We start from the raw sequence: 13,328 nt of genomic DNA, 5'->3' as shown, positions 1-13,328 counted from the left end.
GTTTTCGATTCATGTTTGTCCTCGCGCCTTATTGTAAACCACTAAAATTTTCAGGAGTCAAAATGCAATTAGAAGTTTGTTTGAATGGTCGTTTTTTATAATAGTTTTTTTCTAGTTTAAGAACAGCAAATAATTTAGAAGTTTTTTTGTGATCAATAGAGAAGAAAACTCAACGTTTTTAGAAGAATTAATTTGTCGCAACACGGGATTGTACCAGGAACCTTTAGATCTTCAGTCTAACGCTCTCCCAACTGAGTTATCACGGCTTGAGAAACATACTACCGACTTTCGATTGGTTTTCCCATTTTTGCCGAAAATTTTTTACTTCTACATAAAAAAGCCCCATGAAAGACTGAAAAAGAGCACAGTTATATTTATAATGGATTTTAATAACACTGTTGGAATTTTCTCTGCCACCACAGACTCACACGAAGCGTTTTTTGTCTACGTTTTATATTTCTCCTCGCGCCTAATTGTAAACTAGTAAAGTACTCATGAGTTAAAATGCGAACAAAAATTTGTTTGAACTGTCGTTTTTTTGTGATAACACATTTTTTGCAGTTTAGGAGCTGCAAATGTTTTAGTAGTTTAATCGTGATCAATAGAGAAGAAAACTCAATGTTTTTAGAACAATAAAATTTCCGCGACCGGGGATCGAACCAGGGACCTTTAGATCTGCAGTCTAACGCTCACCCAACTGAGCTATCACGGCCTGCGAAACGTACTACCAACTTCCGATAGCTTTTCGAATTTTTGCCCAAAATGTTTTCCTTCTACATAATAAAGCCCCATGGAAGACTGAAAACAAGCACAGTTATATTTATATTGGATTTTAATAACACTGTTGGAATTTTCTGTGCCAAGCGCAGACTCACACGAAGCGTTTTTTGTCTACGTTTTATATTTCTCCTCGCGCCTAATTGTAAACTAGTAAAGTACTCATGAGTTAAAATGCGAACAAAAATTTGTTTGAACTGCCAAGTTTTTTATGATAACAGATTTTTTGCAGTTTAACAACAGGAAATGTTTTAGAAGTTTAGTCATGATCAATAAAGAAAACTCAATGTTGTTAGAACAATTAAATTGCCGCTACCCGGGATCGAAGCAGGGGCCTTTAGATCGTCAGTCTAACGCTCTCCCAACTGTGCTATCACGACTTGAGAAACTTACTACCGACTTTTGATGGGTTTTTCAATTTTTGCCGAAAATTTTTTACTTCTACATAAAAAAGCCCCATGGAAGACTGAAAACAAGCATAGTTATTTTTATATTGGATTTTAATAACACTGTTGGAATTTTCTCTGCAAAGAACAGACCCAGACAAAGCATTTTTTATCTACGTTTTATATTTCTCCTCGCGCCTAATTGTAAACTATTAAAGTTCTCATGAGTTAAAATGCGAACAAAAATTTGGTTGAACTGTCGTTTTTTTGTGATAACACTTTTTTTGCAGTTTAAGAACAGCAAATGTTTTAAAAGTTTAATGGTGATCAATAGAGAAGAAAACTCAACGTTGTTAGAACAATTAAATTGCCGCGACCCGGGGTCGAACCAGGGGCCTTTAGATCTTCATTCTAACGCTCTCCCAACTCAGCTATCACGGCTTGAGAAACTTTTTACCGAATTCCGATGGGTTTTCCATTTTTTGCCAAAATTTTTTTACTTCTACATAATAAAGCCCCATCGAAGACTGAAAACAAGCACAGTTTTATTTAAATTGGATTTTATTAACACTGTTGGAATTTTCTCTGCCAAGCGCGGACCCACACGAAGCGTTTTTTATCTACGTTTCATTTTTCTCCTCGCGTCTAATTGTAAACTATTGAAGTTCTCATGAGTTAAAATGCGAACAAAAATTTGTTTGAACTCTCGTTTTTTATGATAACATATTTTTTGCAGTTTAAGAGCAGCAAATGTTTTAGTAGTCTAATCGTGATCAATAGAGAAGAAAACTCGACGTTGTTAGAACAACTAAATTGCCGCGACCCGGAATCGAACCAGGGGGCCTTTAGATCTTCAGTCTAACGCTCTCCCAATTGAACTATCACGTCTTGAGAAACTTACTACCGACTTTCGATGGGTTTTCTAATTCTTGCCAAAAATTTTTTACTTCTACAAAATAAAGCCCCATGGAAGATTGAAAACAAGCACAGTTATAATTATATTGGATTTTAATAATACTGTTGGAATTTTCTCTGCCAAGCGCGGACCCACACGAAGCGTTTTTTATCTACGTTTTATTTTTCTCCTCGCGCCTAATTGTAAACTATTGAAGTTCTCATGAGTTAAAATGCGAACAAAAATTTGTTTGAACTCTCGTTTTTTTATGATAACATATTTTTTGCAGTTTAAGAGCAGCAAATGTTTTAGTAGTCTAATCGTGATCAATAGAGAAGAAAACTCGACGTTGTTAGAACAACTAAATTGCCGCGACCCGGAATCGAACCAGGGGGCCTTTAGATCTTCAGTCTAACAATCTCCCAACTGAGCTATCACGTCTTGAGAAACTTACTACCGACTTTCGATGGGTTTTTCAATTCTTGCCAAAAATTTTTTACTTCTACAAAATAAAGCCCCATGGAAGACTGAAAACAAGCACAGTTATAATTATATTGGATTTTAATAACACTGTTGGAATTTTCTGTGCCAAGCGCGGACCCACAGGAAGAGTTTTTTATCTACGTTTTATATTTCTCCTCGCGCCTAATTGTAAACCATTGATGTTCTCATGAGTTAAAATTCGAACAAAAATTTATTTGAACTGTCGTTTTTTTTAAGATAACACATTTGTTGCAGTTTAAGAGCGGCAAATGTTTTAGTAGTTTAATCGTGATCAATAGAGAAGAAAACTCAACGTTGTTAGAACAATTAAATTACCGCGACCCGGGATCGAACCTGGGATCTTTAGATCTTCAGTCTAACGCTCTCCCAACTGAGCTATCACGGCTTGAGAAACTTACTACTGACTTCCGATAGGTTTTCCAATTTTTGCCCAAAGTTTTTGACTTCTACATGATAAAGCCCCATGGAAGACTGAAAACAAGCACAGTTATATTTATATTGGATTTTAATAACACTGTTGGAATTTTCTGTGCCAAGCGCAGACCCACACGAAGCGTTTTTTATCTACGTTTTATATTTCTCTTCGCGCCTAATTGTAAACTATCAAAGTTCTCATGAGTTAAAATGCAAACAAAATTCGTTTGAACTGTCGTTTTTTTTATGATAACAAATTTTTTGCAGTTTAAGAGCTGCAAATGTTTTAGTAGTTTAATCGTGATCAATAGAGAAGAAAACTCAACGTTGTTAGAACAATTAAATTGCCGCGACCCTGGATCGAACCTTAGATCTTTAGATCTTCAGTCTAACGCTCTCCCAACTGAGCTATCACGGCTCGAGGAACTTACTACTGACTTCCGATAGGTTTTCCAATTTTTGCCAAAAGTTTTTGACTTCTACATAATAAAGCCCCACGGAAGACTGAAAACAAGCACAGTTATATTTATATTGGATTTTAATAACACTGTTGGAATTTTCTGTGCCAAGCGCAGACCCACACAAGGCGTTTTTTATCTACGTTTTATTTTTCTACTCGCGCCTAATTGTAAACTTTTAAAGTCCTCATGAGTTAAAATGCGAACAAAATTCGTTTGAACTGTCGTTTTTTTTTATGATAACAAATTTTTTGCAGTTTATGAGCAGCAAATGTTTTAGTAGTCTAATCGTGATCAATAGAGAAGAAAACTCGACGTTGTTAGAACAACCAAATTGCCGCGACCCGGAATCGAACCAGGGGGCCTTTAGATCTTCAGTCTTGCAATCTCCCAACTGAGCTATCACGTCTTGAGAAACTTACTACCGACTTTCGATGGGTTTTTCAATTCTTGCCAAAAATTTTTTACTTCTACAAAATAAAGCCCCATGGAAGACTGAAAACAAGCACAGTTATAATTATATTGGATTTTAATAACACTGTTGGAATTTTCTGTGCCAAGCGCGGACCCACAGGAAGCGTTTTTTATCTACGTTTTATATTTCTCCTCGCGCCTAATTGTAAACCATTGATGTTCTCATGAGTTAAAATTCGAACAAAAATTTATTTGAACTGTCGTTTTTTTTATGATAACACATTTGTTGCAGTTTAAGAGCAGCAAATGTTTTAGTAGTTTAATCGTGATCAATAGAGAAGAAAACTCAACGTTGTTAGAACAATTAAATTGCCGCGACCCGGGATCGAACCTGGATCTTTAGATCTTCAGTCTAACGCTCTCCCAACTGAGCTATCACGGCTTGAGAAACTTACTACTGACTTCCGATAGGTTTTCCAATTTTTGCCCAAAGTTTTTGACTTCTACATAATAAAGCCCCATGGAAGACTGAAAACAAGCACAGTTATATTTATATTGGATTTTAATAACACTGTTGGAATTTTCTGTGCCAAGCGCAGACCCACACGAAGCGTTTTTTATCTACGTTTTATTTTTCTACTCGCGCCTAATTGTAAACTTTTAAAGTCCTCATGAGTTAAAATGCGAACAAAATTCGTTTGAACTGTCGTTTTTTTTATGATAACAAATTTTTTGCAGTTTAAGAGCAGCAAATGTTTTAGTAGTCTAATCGTGATCAATAGAGAAGAAAACTCGACGTTGTTAGAACAACTAAATTGCCGCGACCCGGAATCGAACCAGGGGGCCTTTAGATCTTCAGTCTAACAATCTCCCAACTGAGCTATCACGTCTTGAGAAACTTACTACCGACTTTCGATGGGTTTTTCAATTCTTGCCAAAAATTTTTTACTTCTACAAAATAAAGCCCCATAGAAGACTGAAAACAAGCACAGTTATAATTATATTGGATTTTAATAACACTGTTGGAATTTTCTGTGCCAAGCGCGGACCCACAGGAAGCGTTTTTTATCTACGTTTTATATTTCTCCTCGCGCCTAATTGTAAACCATTGATGTTCTCATGAGTTAAAATTCGAACAAAAATTTATTTGAACTGTCGTTTTTTTTATGATAACACATTTGTTGCAGTTTAAGAGCAGCAAATGTTTTAGTAGTTTAATCGTGATCAATAGAGAAGAAAATTCAACGTTGTTAGAACAATTAAATTGCCGCGACCCGGGATCGAACCTCGGATCTTTAGATCTTCAGTCTAACGCTCTCCCAACTGAGCTATCACGGCTTGAGAAACATACTACCGACTTCCGATAGGTTTTCCAATTTTTGCCAAAATTTTTTTACTTGTACATAATAAAGCCCCATGGAAGACTGAAAACAAGCACAGTTATGTTTATATTGGAATTTAATAACACTGTTGGAATTTTCTGTGCCAAGCGCAGACCCACACGAAGCGTTTTTTATCTACGTTTTATATTTCTCTTCGCGCCTAATTGTAAACTATCAAAGTTCTCATGAGTTAAAATGCAAACAAAATTCGTTTGAGCTGTCGTTTTTTTTATGATAACAAATTTTTTGCAGTTTATGAGCAGCAAATGTTTTAGTAGTCTAATCGTGATCAATAGAGAAGAAAACTCGACGTTGTTAGAACAACTAAATTGCCGCGACCCGGAATCGAACCAGGGGGCCTTTAGGTCTTCAGTCTTACAATCTCCCAACTGAGCTATCACGGCTTGAGAAGCTTACTACCGACTTCCGATGGGTTTTCCAATTTTTGCCAAAAATTTTTACTTCTACATAAAAAAGCCCCATGGAAGACTGAAAACAAGCACAGTTATAATTATATTGGATTTTAATAACACTGTTGGAATTTTCTGTGCCAAGCGCGGACCCACAGGAAGCGTTTTTTATCTACGTTTTATATTTCTCCTCGCGCCTAATTGTAAACCATTGATGTTCTCATGAGTTAAAATTCGAACAAAAATTTATTTGAACTGTCGTTTTTTTTATGATAACACATTTGTTGCAGTTTAAGAGCAGCAAATGTTTTAGTAGTTTAATCGTGATCAATAGAGAAGAAAACTCAACGTTGTTAGAACAATTAAATTGCCGCGACCCGGGATCGAACCTGGGATCTTTAGATCTTCAGTCTAACGCTCTCCCAACTGAGCTATCACGGCTTGAGAAACTTACTACTGACTTCCGATAGGTTTTCCAATTTTTGCCCAAAGTTTTTGACTTTTACATAATAAAGCCCCATGGAAGACTGAAACCAAGCACAGTTATATTTATATTGGATTTTAATAACACTGTTGGAATTTTCTGTGCCAAGCGCAGACCCACACGAACCGTTTTTTATGTACGTTTTATATTTCTCTTCGCGCCTAATTGTAAACTATCAAAGTTCTCATGAGTTAAAATGCAAACAAAATTCGTTTGAACTGTCGTTTTTTTTATGATAACAAATTTTTTGCAGTTTAAGAGCTGCAAATGTTTTAGTAGTTTAATCGTGATCAATAGAGAAGAAAACTCAACGTTGTTAGAACAATTAAATTGCCGCGACCCTGGATCGAACCTGAGATCTTTAGATCTTCAGTCTAACGCTCTCCCAACTGAGCTATCACGGCTCGAGGAACTTACTACTGACTTCCGATAGGTTTTCCAATTTTTGCCAAAAGTTTTTGACTTCTACATAATAAAGCCCCACGGAAGACTGAAAACAAGCAGTTATATTTATATTGGATTTTAATAACACTGTTGGAATTTTCTGTGCCAAGCGCAGACCCACACAAGGCGTTTTTTATCTACGTTTTATTTTTCTACTCGCGCCTAATTGTAAACTTTTAAAGTCCTCATGAGTTAAAATGCGAACAAAAATTTTTTTGAATTGTCGTTTTTTTGTGATAACATTTTTTTGCAGTTTAAGAACAGCAAATGTTTTAAAAGTTTAATCGTGATCAATAGAGAAGAGAACTCAACGTTGTTAGAACAATTAAATTGCCGCGACCCGGGATGGAACCAGGGACCTTTAGATCTTCAGGCTAATGCTCTCCCAACTCAGCTATCACAGCTTGAGAAACTTATTACCGACTTCCGACAGGTTTTCCGATTTTTGCCGAAAATTTTTTACTTCTACATAATAAAGCCCCATGGAAGACTGAAAACAAGCACAGTTATATTTATATTGGATTTTAATAACACTGTTGGAATTTTTTGTGCCAAGCGCAGACCCACACGAACCGTTTTTTATGTACGTTTTATATTTCTCTTCGCGCCTAATTGTAAACTATCAAAGTTCTCATGAGTTAAAATGCAAACAAAATTCGTTTGAACTGTCGTTTTTTTTATGATAACAAATTTTTTGCAGTTTAAGAGCTGCAAATGTTTTAGTAGTTTAATCGTGATCAATAGAGAAGAAAACTCAACGTTGTTAGAACAATTAAATTGCCGCGACCCTGGATCGAACCTGAGATCTTTAGATCTTCAGTCTAACGCTCTCCCAACTGAGCTATCACGGCTCGAGGAACTTACTACTGACTTCCGATAGGTTTTCCAATTTTTGCCAAAAGTTTTTGACTTCTACATAATAAAGCCCCACGGAAGACTGAAAACAAGCAGTTATATTTATATTGGATTTTAATAACACTGTTGGAATTTTCTGTGCCAAGCGCAGACCCACACAAGGCGTTTTTTATCTACGTTTTATTTTTCTACTCGCGCCTAATTGTAAACTTTTAAAGTCCTCATGAGTTAAAATGCGAACAAAAATTTTTTTGAATTGTCGTTTTTTTGTGATAACATTTTTTTGCAGTTTAAGAACAGCAAATGTTTTAAAAGTTTAATCGTGATCAATAGAGAAGAGAACTCAACGTTGTTAGAACAATTAAATTGCCGCGACCCGGGATGGAACCAGGGACCTTTAGATCTTCAGGCTAATGCTCTCCCAACTCAGCTATCACAGCTTGAGAAACTTATTACCGACTTCCGACAGGTTTTCCGATTTTTGCCGAAAATTTTTTACTTCTACATAATAAAGCCCCATGGAAGACTGAAAACAAGCACAGTTATATTTATATTGGATTTTAATAACACTGTTGGAATTTTTTGTGCCAAGCGCAGACCCACACGAGGCGTTTTCTATCTACGTTTTATATTTTTCCTCGCGGCTAATTGTGAATTATTAAAGTTCTCATGAGTTAAAATGCGAACGAAAATTTTTTTGAACTGTCGTTTTTTTGTGATAACACTTTTTTTGCAGTTTAAGAACAGCAAATATTTTAGAAGTTCAATCATGATCAATAAAGAAAACTCAACGTTGTTGGAACAATTAAATTGCCGCGACCCGGGATCGAACCAGGGACCTTTAGATCTTCAGTCTAACGCTCTCCCAACTGAGCTATCACATGAGTTAAAGTTCTCATGAGTTAAAATGCGAACGAAAATTTTTTTGAACTGTCGTTTTTTTGTGATAACACTTTTTTTGCAGTTTGAGAACAGCAAATATTTTAGAAGTTCAATCATGATCAATAAAGAAAACTCAACGTTGTCAGAACAATTAAATTTCCGCGACCCGGGATCGAACCAGGGACCTTTAGATCTTCAGTCTAACGCTCTCCCAACTGAGCTATCACAGCTTGAGAAAATTATTACCGACTTCCGATAGGTTTTCCAATTTTTGCCGAAAATTTTTTACTTCTACAAAATAAAGCCCCATGGAAGACTGAAAACAAGCACAGTTAATTTTATATTGGATTTTAATAACACTGTTGGAATTTTCTCTGCCAAGAACAGACCCACACGAAGCGTGTTTTTCTACGTTTTATATTTCTCCTCGCGCCTAATTGTGAACTATTAAAGTTCTCATGAGTTAAAATGCGAACGAAAATTTTTTTGAACTGTCGTTTTTTTTGTGATAACACTTTTTTTTGCAGTTTAAGAACAGCAAATATTTTAGAAATTCAATCATGATCAATAAAGAAAACTCAACTTTGTTAGAACAATTAATTTGCCGCTATCCGGAATCGAACCAGGGGCCTTTAGATCTCAGTCTAACGCTCTCCCAACTGAGCTATCACAGCTTGAGAAACTTACTACCGACTTTCGATGGGTTTTTCATTTTTGCCAAAAATTTTTACTTCTACATAAAAAACCCCATGGAAGACTGAAAACAAGCATAGTTATTTTTATATTGGATTTTAATAACACTGTTGGATTTTTCTCTGCCAAGAACAGACCCACACGAAGCGTTTTTTATGTACGTTTTATATTTCTCCTCGCGCCTAATTGTAATTTATTAAAGTTCTCATGAGTTAAGATGCGAACAAAAATATGTTTGAACTGTCGTTTTTTTGTGATAACACTTTTTTTGAAGCTTAAGAACAGCGAATGTTTTAAAAGATTAATCGTGATCAATAGAGAAGAAAACTCAACGTTGTTAGAACAATTAAATTGCCGCGACCCGGGATTGAACCAGGGACCTTTAGATCTTCAGTCTAACGCTCTCCCAACTGAGCTATCACGGCTTGAGAAATTACTACCGACTTCCAAAGGGTTTTCCAATTTTTGCCAAAAATTTTTTACTTCTACATAATAAAGCCCCGTGGAAGACTGAAAACAAGCACAGTTATATTTATATTGGATTTTAATAACACTTGGAATTTTCTCTGGCAAGCGAAGAACCACAGGAAGCGTTTTTTATCTACGTTTTATATTTCTCCTCGCGCCTAATTGTAAACTATTGAAGATCTCATGAGTTGAAATGCGAACAAAACTATGTTTGAACTGTCGTTTTTTTTATGAAAACACATTTGTTGCAGTTTAAGAGCAGCAAATGTTTTAGTAGTTTAATCGTGATCAATAGAGAAGAAAACTCAACGTTGTTAGAACATTTAAATTGCCGCGACCCGGGATCGAACCAGGGACCTTTAGATCTTCAGTCTAACGCTCTCCCAACTGAGCTATCACGGTTTGAGAAATTACTACCGACTTCCGAAGGGTTTTCCAATTTTTGCCAAAATTTTTTACTTCTACATAATAAAGCCCCATGGAAGACTGAAAACAAGCACAGTTATATTTATATTGGATTTTAATAACACTGTTGGAATTTTCTCTGGCAAGCGCAGAACCATAGGAAGCGTTTTTTATCTACGTTCTATATTTCTTTTCGCGCCTAATTGTAAACTATCAAAGTTCTCATGAGTTAAAATGCAAACAAAATTCGTTTGAAATGTCGTTTTTTTAATAAAAACACATTTGTTGCAGTTTAAGAGCAGCAAATGTTTTAGTAGTTTAATCGTGATCAATAGAGAAGAAAACTCAACGTTGTTAGAACATTTAAATTGCCGCGACCCGGGATCGAACCAGGGATCTTTAGATCTTCAGTCTAACGCTCTCCCAACTGAGCTATCACGGCTTGAGAAATTACTACCGACTTCCGAAGGGTTTTCCAATTTTTGCCAAAAATTTTTTACTTCTACATAATAAAGCCCCATGGAAGACTGAAAACAAGCACAGTTATATTTATTTTGGATTTTAATAACACTGTTGGAATTTTCTCTGGCAAGCGCAGAACCACAGGAAGCGTTTTTTATCTACGTTTTATATTTCTCCTTGGGCCTAATTGTAAACTATTGAAGATCTCATGAGTTAAAATGCGAACAAAATATGTTTGAACTGTCGTTTTTTTAATGAAAACACATTTGTTGCAGTTTAAGAGCAGCAAATGTTTTAGTAGTTTAATCGTGATCAATAGAGAAGAAAACTCAACATTGTTAACATTGTTAGAACATTTAAATTGCCGCGACCAGGGATCGAACCAGGGACCTTTAGATCTTCAGTCTAACGCTCTCCCAACTGAGCTATCACGGCTTGAGAAACTTACTACCAACTTCCGACAGGTTTTCCAATTTTTGCCAAAAATTTTTTACTTCTACATAATAAAGCCCCATGGAAGACGGAAAACAAGCACAGTTATATTTATATTGGATTTTAATAACACTGTTAGAATTTTCTGTGCCAAGCGCAGACCCACACGAGGCGTTTTTTTATCTACGTTTTATATTTCTCCTCGCGCCTAATTGTTAACTATTAAAGTTCTCATGAGTTAAAATGCGAACAAAAATTTGTTTGAACTGTCGTTTTTTTGTGATAACACATTTTTTGCAGTTTAGGAGCTGCAAATGTTTTAGTAGTTTAATCGTGATCAATAGAGAAGAAAACTCAATGTTTTTAGAACAATAAAATTTCCGCGACCGGGGATCGAACCAGGGACCTTTAGATCTGCAGTCTAACGCTCACCCAACTGAGCTATCACGGCTTGAGAAACTTACTACCAACTTCCGACAGGTTTTCCAATTTTTGCCAAAAATTTTTTACTTCTACATAATAAAGCCCCATGGAAGACGGAAAACAAGCACAGTTATATTTATATTGGATTTTAATAACACTGTTAGAATTTTCTGTGCCAAGCGCAGACCCACACGAGGCGTTTTTTTATCTACGTTTTATATTTCTCCTCGCGCCTAATTGTTAACTATTAAAGTTCTCATGAGTTAAAATGCGAACAAAAATTTGTTTGAACTGTCGTTTTTTTGTGATAACACATTTTTTGCAGTTTAGGAGCTGCAAATGTTTTAGTAGTTTAATCGTGATCAATAGAGAAGAAAACTCAATGTTTTTAGAACAATAAAATTTCCGCGACCGGGGATCGAACCAGGGACCTTTAGATCTGCAGTCTAACGCTCACCCAACTGAGCTATCACGGCCTGCGAAACGTACTACCAACTTCCGATAGCTTTTCGAATTTTTGCCCAAAATGTTTTCCTTCTACATAATAAAGCCCCATGGAAGACTGAAAACAAGCACAGTTATATTTATATTGGATTTTAATAACACTGTTGGAATTTTCTGTGCCAAGCGCAGACCCACACGAGGCGTTTTTTATCTACGTTTTATATTTCTCCTCGCGCCAAATTGTTAACTATTAAAGTTCTCATGAGTTAAAATGCGAAAAAAAAATTTTTGAACAGTCGTTTTTTTGTGATAACACTCTTTTTGCTCTTTTTGCAGTTTAAGAACAGCAAATGTTTTAGAAGTTCAATCATGATCAAAAAAGAAAACTCAACGTTGTTAGAACAATTAAATTGCCGCTATCCGGGATCGAACCAGGGGCCTTTAGATCTTCAGTCTAACGCTCTCCCAACTGAGCTATCACGGCTTGTGAAACTTACTACTGACTTTCAATGGGCTTTTATTTTTTGCCAAAAATTTTTGCTTCTGCATAGAAAAGCCCCATGGAAGACTGAAAACAAGCAAAGTTATTTTTATATTGGATTTTAATAACACTCTTGGAATTTTCTCTGCCCAGAACAGACCGACACGAAGCTTTTTTTTTCTACGTTCTATATTTCTCCTCGCGCCTAATTGTAAACTATTAAAGTTCTCGTGAGTTAAGATGCGAACAAAAATTTGTTTGAACTGTCGTTTTTTTGTGATAACACTTTTTTTTGCAGTTTAAGAACAGCAAATGTTTTAAAAGTTTAATCGTGATCAATAGAGAAGAGAACTCCACGTTGTTAGAACAATTAAATTGCCGCGACCCGGGAGCGAACCAGGGACCTTTAGATCTTCAGTCTAACGCTCTCCCAACTGAGCTATCACGGCTTGAGAAGCTTACTACCGACTTCCGATGGGTTTTCCAATTTTTGCCAAAAATTTTTACTTCTACATAAAAAAGCCCCATGGAAGACTGAAAACAAGCACAGTTATATTTATATTGGATTTTAATAACACTGTTGGAATTTTTTGTGCCAAGCGCAGACCCACACGAAGCGTTTTTATCTACGTTTTATATTTCTCCTTGCGCCTAATTGTAAACTATTGAAGTTCTCATGAGTTAAACTGCGAACAAAAATATGTTTGAACTGTCGTTTTTTTTATGATAACACATTTGTTGCAGTTTAAGAGCAGCAAATGTTTTAGTAGTTTAATCGTGATCAATAGAGAAGAAAACTCAACCTTTTTAGAACAATTAAATTGCCGCGACCCGGGATCGAACCAGTGACCTTTAGATCTTCAGTCTAACGCTCTCCCAACTGAGCTATCACAGCTTGAGAAACTTATTACCGACTTCCGATAGGTTTTCCAATTTTTGCCGAAAATTTTTTACTTCTACATAATAAAGCCCCATGGAAGACTGAAAACAAGCACAGTTAATTTTATATTGGATTTTAATAACACTGTTGGAATTTTCTCTGCCAAGAACAGACCCACACGAAGCGTTTTTTTCTACGTTTTATATTTCTCCTCGCGCCTAATTGTGAACTATTAAAGTTCTCATGAGTTAAAATGCGATAGAAAATTTTTTTGAACTGTCGTTTTTTTGTGATAACACTTTTTTTTGCAGTTTAAGAACAGCAAATATTTTAGA

At 35.8% G+C, this 13,328-nt stretch overlaps 1 protein-coding gene and 24 non-coding genes across 31 annotated transcripts in view; 1 reads left to right on the top strand and 24 right to left on the bottom strand.

Moving 5' to 3' along the window:
- LOC142344876 (uncharacterized) overlaps positions 1 to 13,328 on the top strand; it is a 187,936-nt gene that overhangs the window by 146,689 nt on the left and 27,919 nt on the right. The gene's annotated exons all lie outside the window — the stretch shown is intronic.
- On the bottom strand, positions 640 to 712 carry Trnac-gca (transfer RNA cysteine (anticodon GCA)). The gene has a single exon. It is a non-coding gene; the product is annotated as a tRNA-Cys (tRNA).
- On the bottom strand, positions 1,532 to 1,604 carry Trnaf-gaa (transfer RNA phenylalanine (anticodon GAA)). Its single transcript has one exon. It is a non-coding gene; the product is annotated as a tRNA-Phe (tRNA).
- On the bottom strand, positions 1,978 to 2,051 carry Trnaf-gaa (transfer RNA phenylalanine (anticodon GAA)). The gene has a single exon. It is a non-coding gene; the product is annotated as a tRNA-Phe (tRNA).
- Positions 2,426 to 2,499, bottom strand: Trnaf-gaa (transfer RNA phenylalanine (anticodon GAA)). Its single transcript has one exon. It is a non-coding gene; the product is annotated as a tRNA-Phe (tRNA).
- On the bottom strand, positions 2,875 to 2,947 carry Trnaf-gaa (transfer RNA phenylalanine (anticodon GAA)). Its single transcript has one exon. It is a non-coding gene; the product is annotated as a tRNA-Phe (tRNA).
- Trnaf-gaa (transfer RNA phenylalanine (anticodon GAA)) lies at positions 3,322 to 3,394 on the bottom strand. Its single transcript has one exon. It is a non-coding gene; the product is annotated as a tRNA-Phe (tRNA).
- Positions 4,219 to 4,290, bottom strand: Trnaf-gaa (transfer RNA phenylalanine (anticodon GAA)). Its single transcript has one exon. It is a non-coding gene; the product is annotated as a tRNA-Phe (tRNA).
- Positions 4,665 to 4,738, bottom strand: Trnaf-gaa (transfer RNA phenylalanine (anticodon GAA)). The gene has a single exon. It is a non-coding gene; the product is annotated as a tRNA-Phe (tRNA).
- On the bottom strand, positions 5,114 to 5,186 carry Trnaf-gaa (transfer RNA phenylalanine (anticodon GAA)). Its single transcript has one exon. It is a non-coding gene; the product is annotated as a tRNA-Phe (tRNA).
- Trnaf-gaa (transfer RNA phenylalanine (anticodon GAA)) lies at positions 6,009 to 6,081 on the bottom strand. The gene has a single exon. It is a non-coding gene; the product is annotated as a tRNA-Phe (tRNA).
- On the bottom strand, positions 6,456 to 6,528 carry Trnaf-gaa (transfer RNA phenylalanine (anticodon GAA)). Its single transcript has one exon. It is a non-coding gene; the product is annotated as a tRNA-Phe (tRNA).
- Positions 6,900 to 6,972, bottom strand: Trnaf-gaa (transfer RNA phenylalanine (anticodon GAA)). Its single transcript has one exon. It is a non-coding gene; the product is annotated as a tRNA-Phe (tRNA).
- Trnaf-gaa (transfer RNA phenylalanine (anticodon GAA)) lies at positions 7,347 to 7,419 on the bottom strand. The gene has a single exon. It is a non-coding gene; the product is annotated as a tRNA-Phe (tRNA).
- Positions 7,791 to 7,863, bottom strand: Trnaf-gaa (transfer RNA phenylalanine (anticodon GAA)). Its single transcript has one exon. It is a non-coding gene; the product is annotated as a tRNA-Phe (tRNA).
- On the bottom strand, positions 8,463 to 8,535 carry Trnaf-gaa (transfer RNA phenylalanine (anticodon GAA)). The gene has a single exon. It is a non-coding gene; the product is annotated as a tRNA-Phe (tRNA).
- On the bottom strand, positions 9,351 to 9,423 carry Trnaf-gaa (transfer RNA phenylalanine (anticodon GAA)). Its single transcript has one exon. It is a non-coding gene; the product is annotated as a tRNA-Phe (tRNA).
- On the bottom strand, positions 9,796 to 9,868 carry Trnaf-gaa (transfer RNA phenylalanine (anticodon GAA)). Its single transcript has one exon. It is a non-coding gene; the product is annotated as a tRNA-Phe (tRNA).
- Positions 10,241 to 10,313, bottom strand: Trnaf-gaa (transfer RNA phenylalanine (anticodon GAA)). Its single transcript has one exon. It is a non-coding gene; the product is annotated as a tRNA-Phe (tRNA).
- On the bottom strand, positions 10,696 to 10,768 carry Trnaf-gaa (transfer RNA phenylalanine (anticodon GAA)). The gene has a single exon. It is a non-coding gene; the product is annotated as a tRNA-Phe (tRNA).
- Trnac-gca (transfer RNA cysteine (anticodon GCA)) lies at positions 11,144 to 11,216 on the bottom strand. Its single transcript has one exon. It is a non-coding gene; the product is annotated as a tRNA-Cys (tRNA).
- On the bottom strand, positions 11,592 to 11,664 carry Trnac-gca (transfer RNA cysteine (anticodon GCA)). Its single transcript has one exon. It is a non-coding gene; the product is annotated as a tRNA-Cys (tRNA).
- Positions 12,044 to 12,116, bottom strand: Trnaf-gaa (transfer RNA phenylalanine (anticodon GAA)). The gene has a single exon. It is a non-coding gene; the product is annotated as a tRNA-Phe (tRNA).
- On the bottom strand, positions 12,490 to 12,562 carry Trnaf-gaa (transfer RNA phenylalanine (anticodon GAA)). The gene has a single exon. It is a non-coding gene; the product is annotated as a tRNA-Phe (tRNA).
- Positions 12,936 to 13,008, bottom strand: Trnaf-gaa (transfer RNA phenylalanine (anticodon GAA)). Its single transcript has one exon. It is a non-coding gene; the product is annotated as a tRNA-Phe (tRNA).

This window comes from Convolutriloba macropyga, chromosome 8 (assembly GCF_964194025.1).
Source record: "Convolutriloba macropyga chromosome 8, txConMacr16.3, whole genome shotgun sequence".
In the NCBI taxonomy this organism is placed as follows: Eukaryota; Metazoa; Xenacoelomorpha; order Acoela; family Convolutidae; genus Convolutriloba; species Convolutriloba macropyga.
The sequence above is the reverse complement of the archived record's forward strand: the minus strand, read 5'-3'. Positions and strand labels throughout refer to the sequence as shown.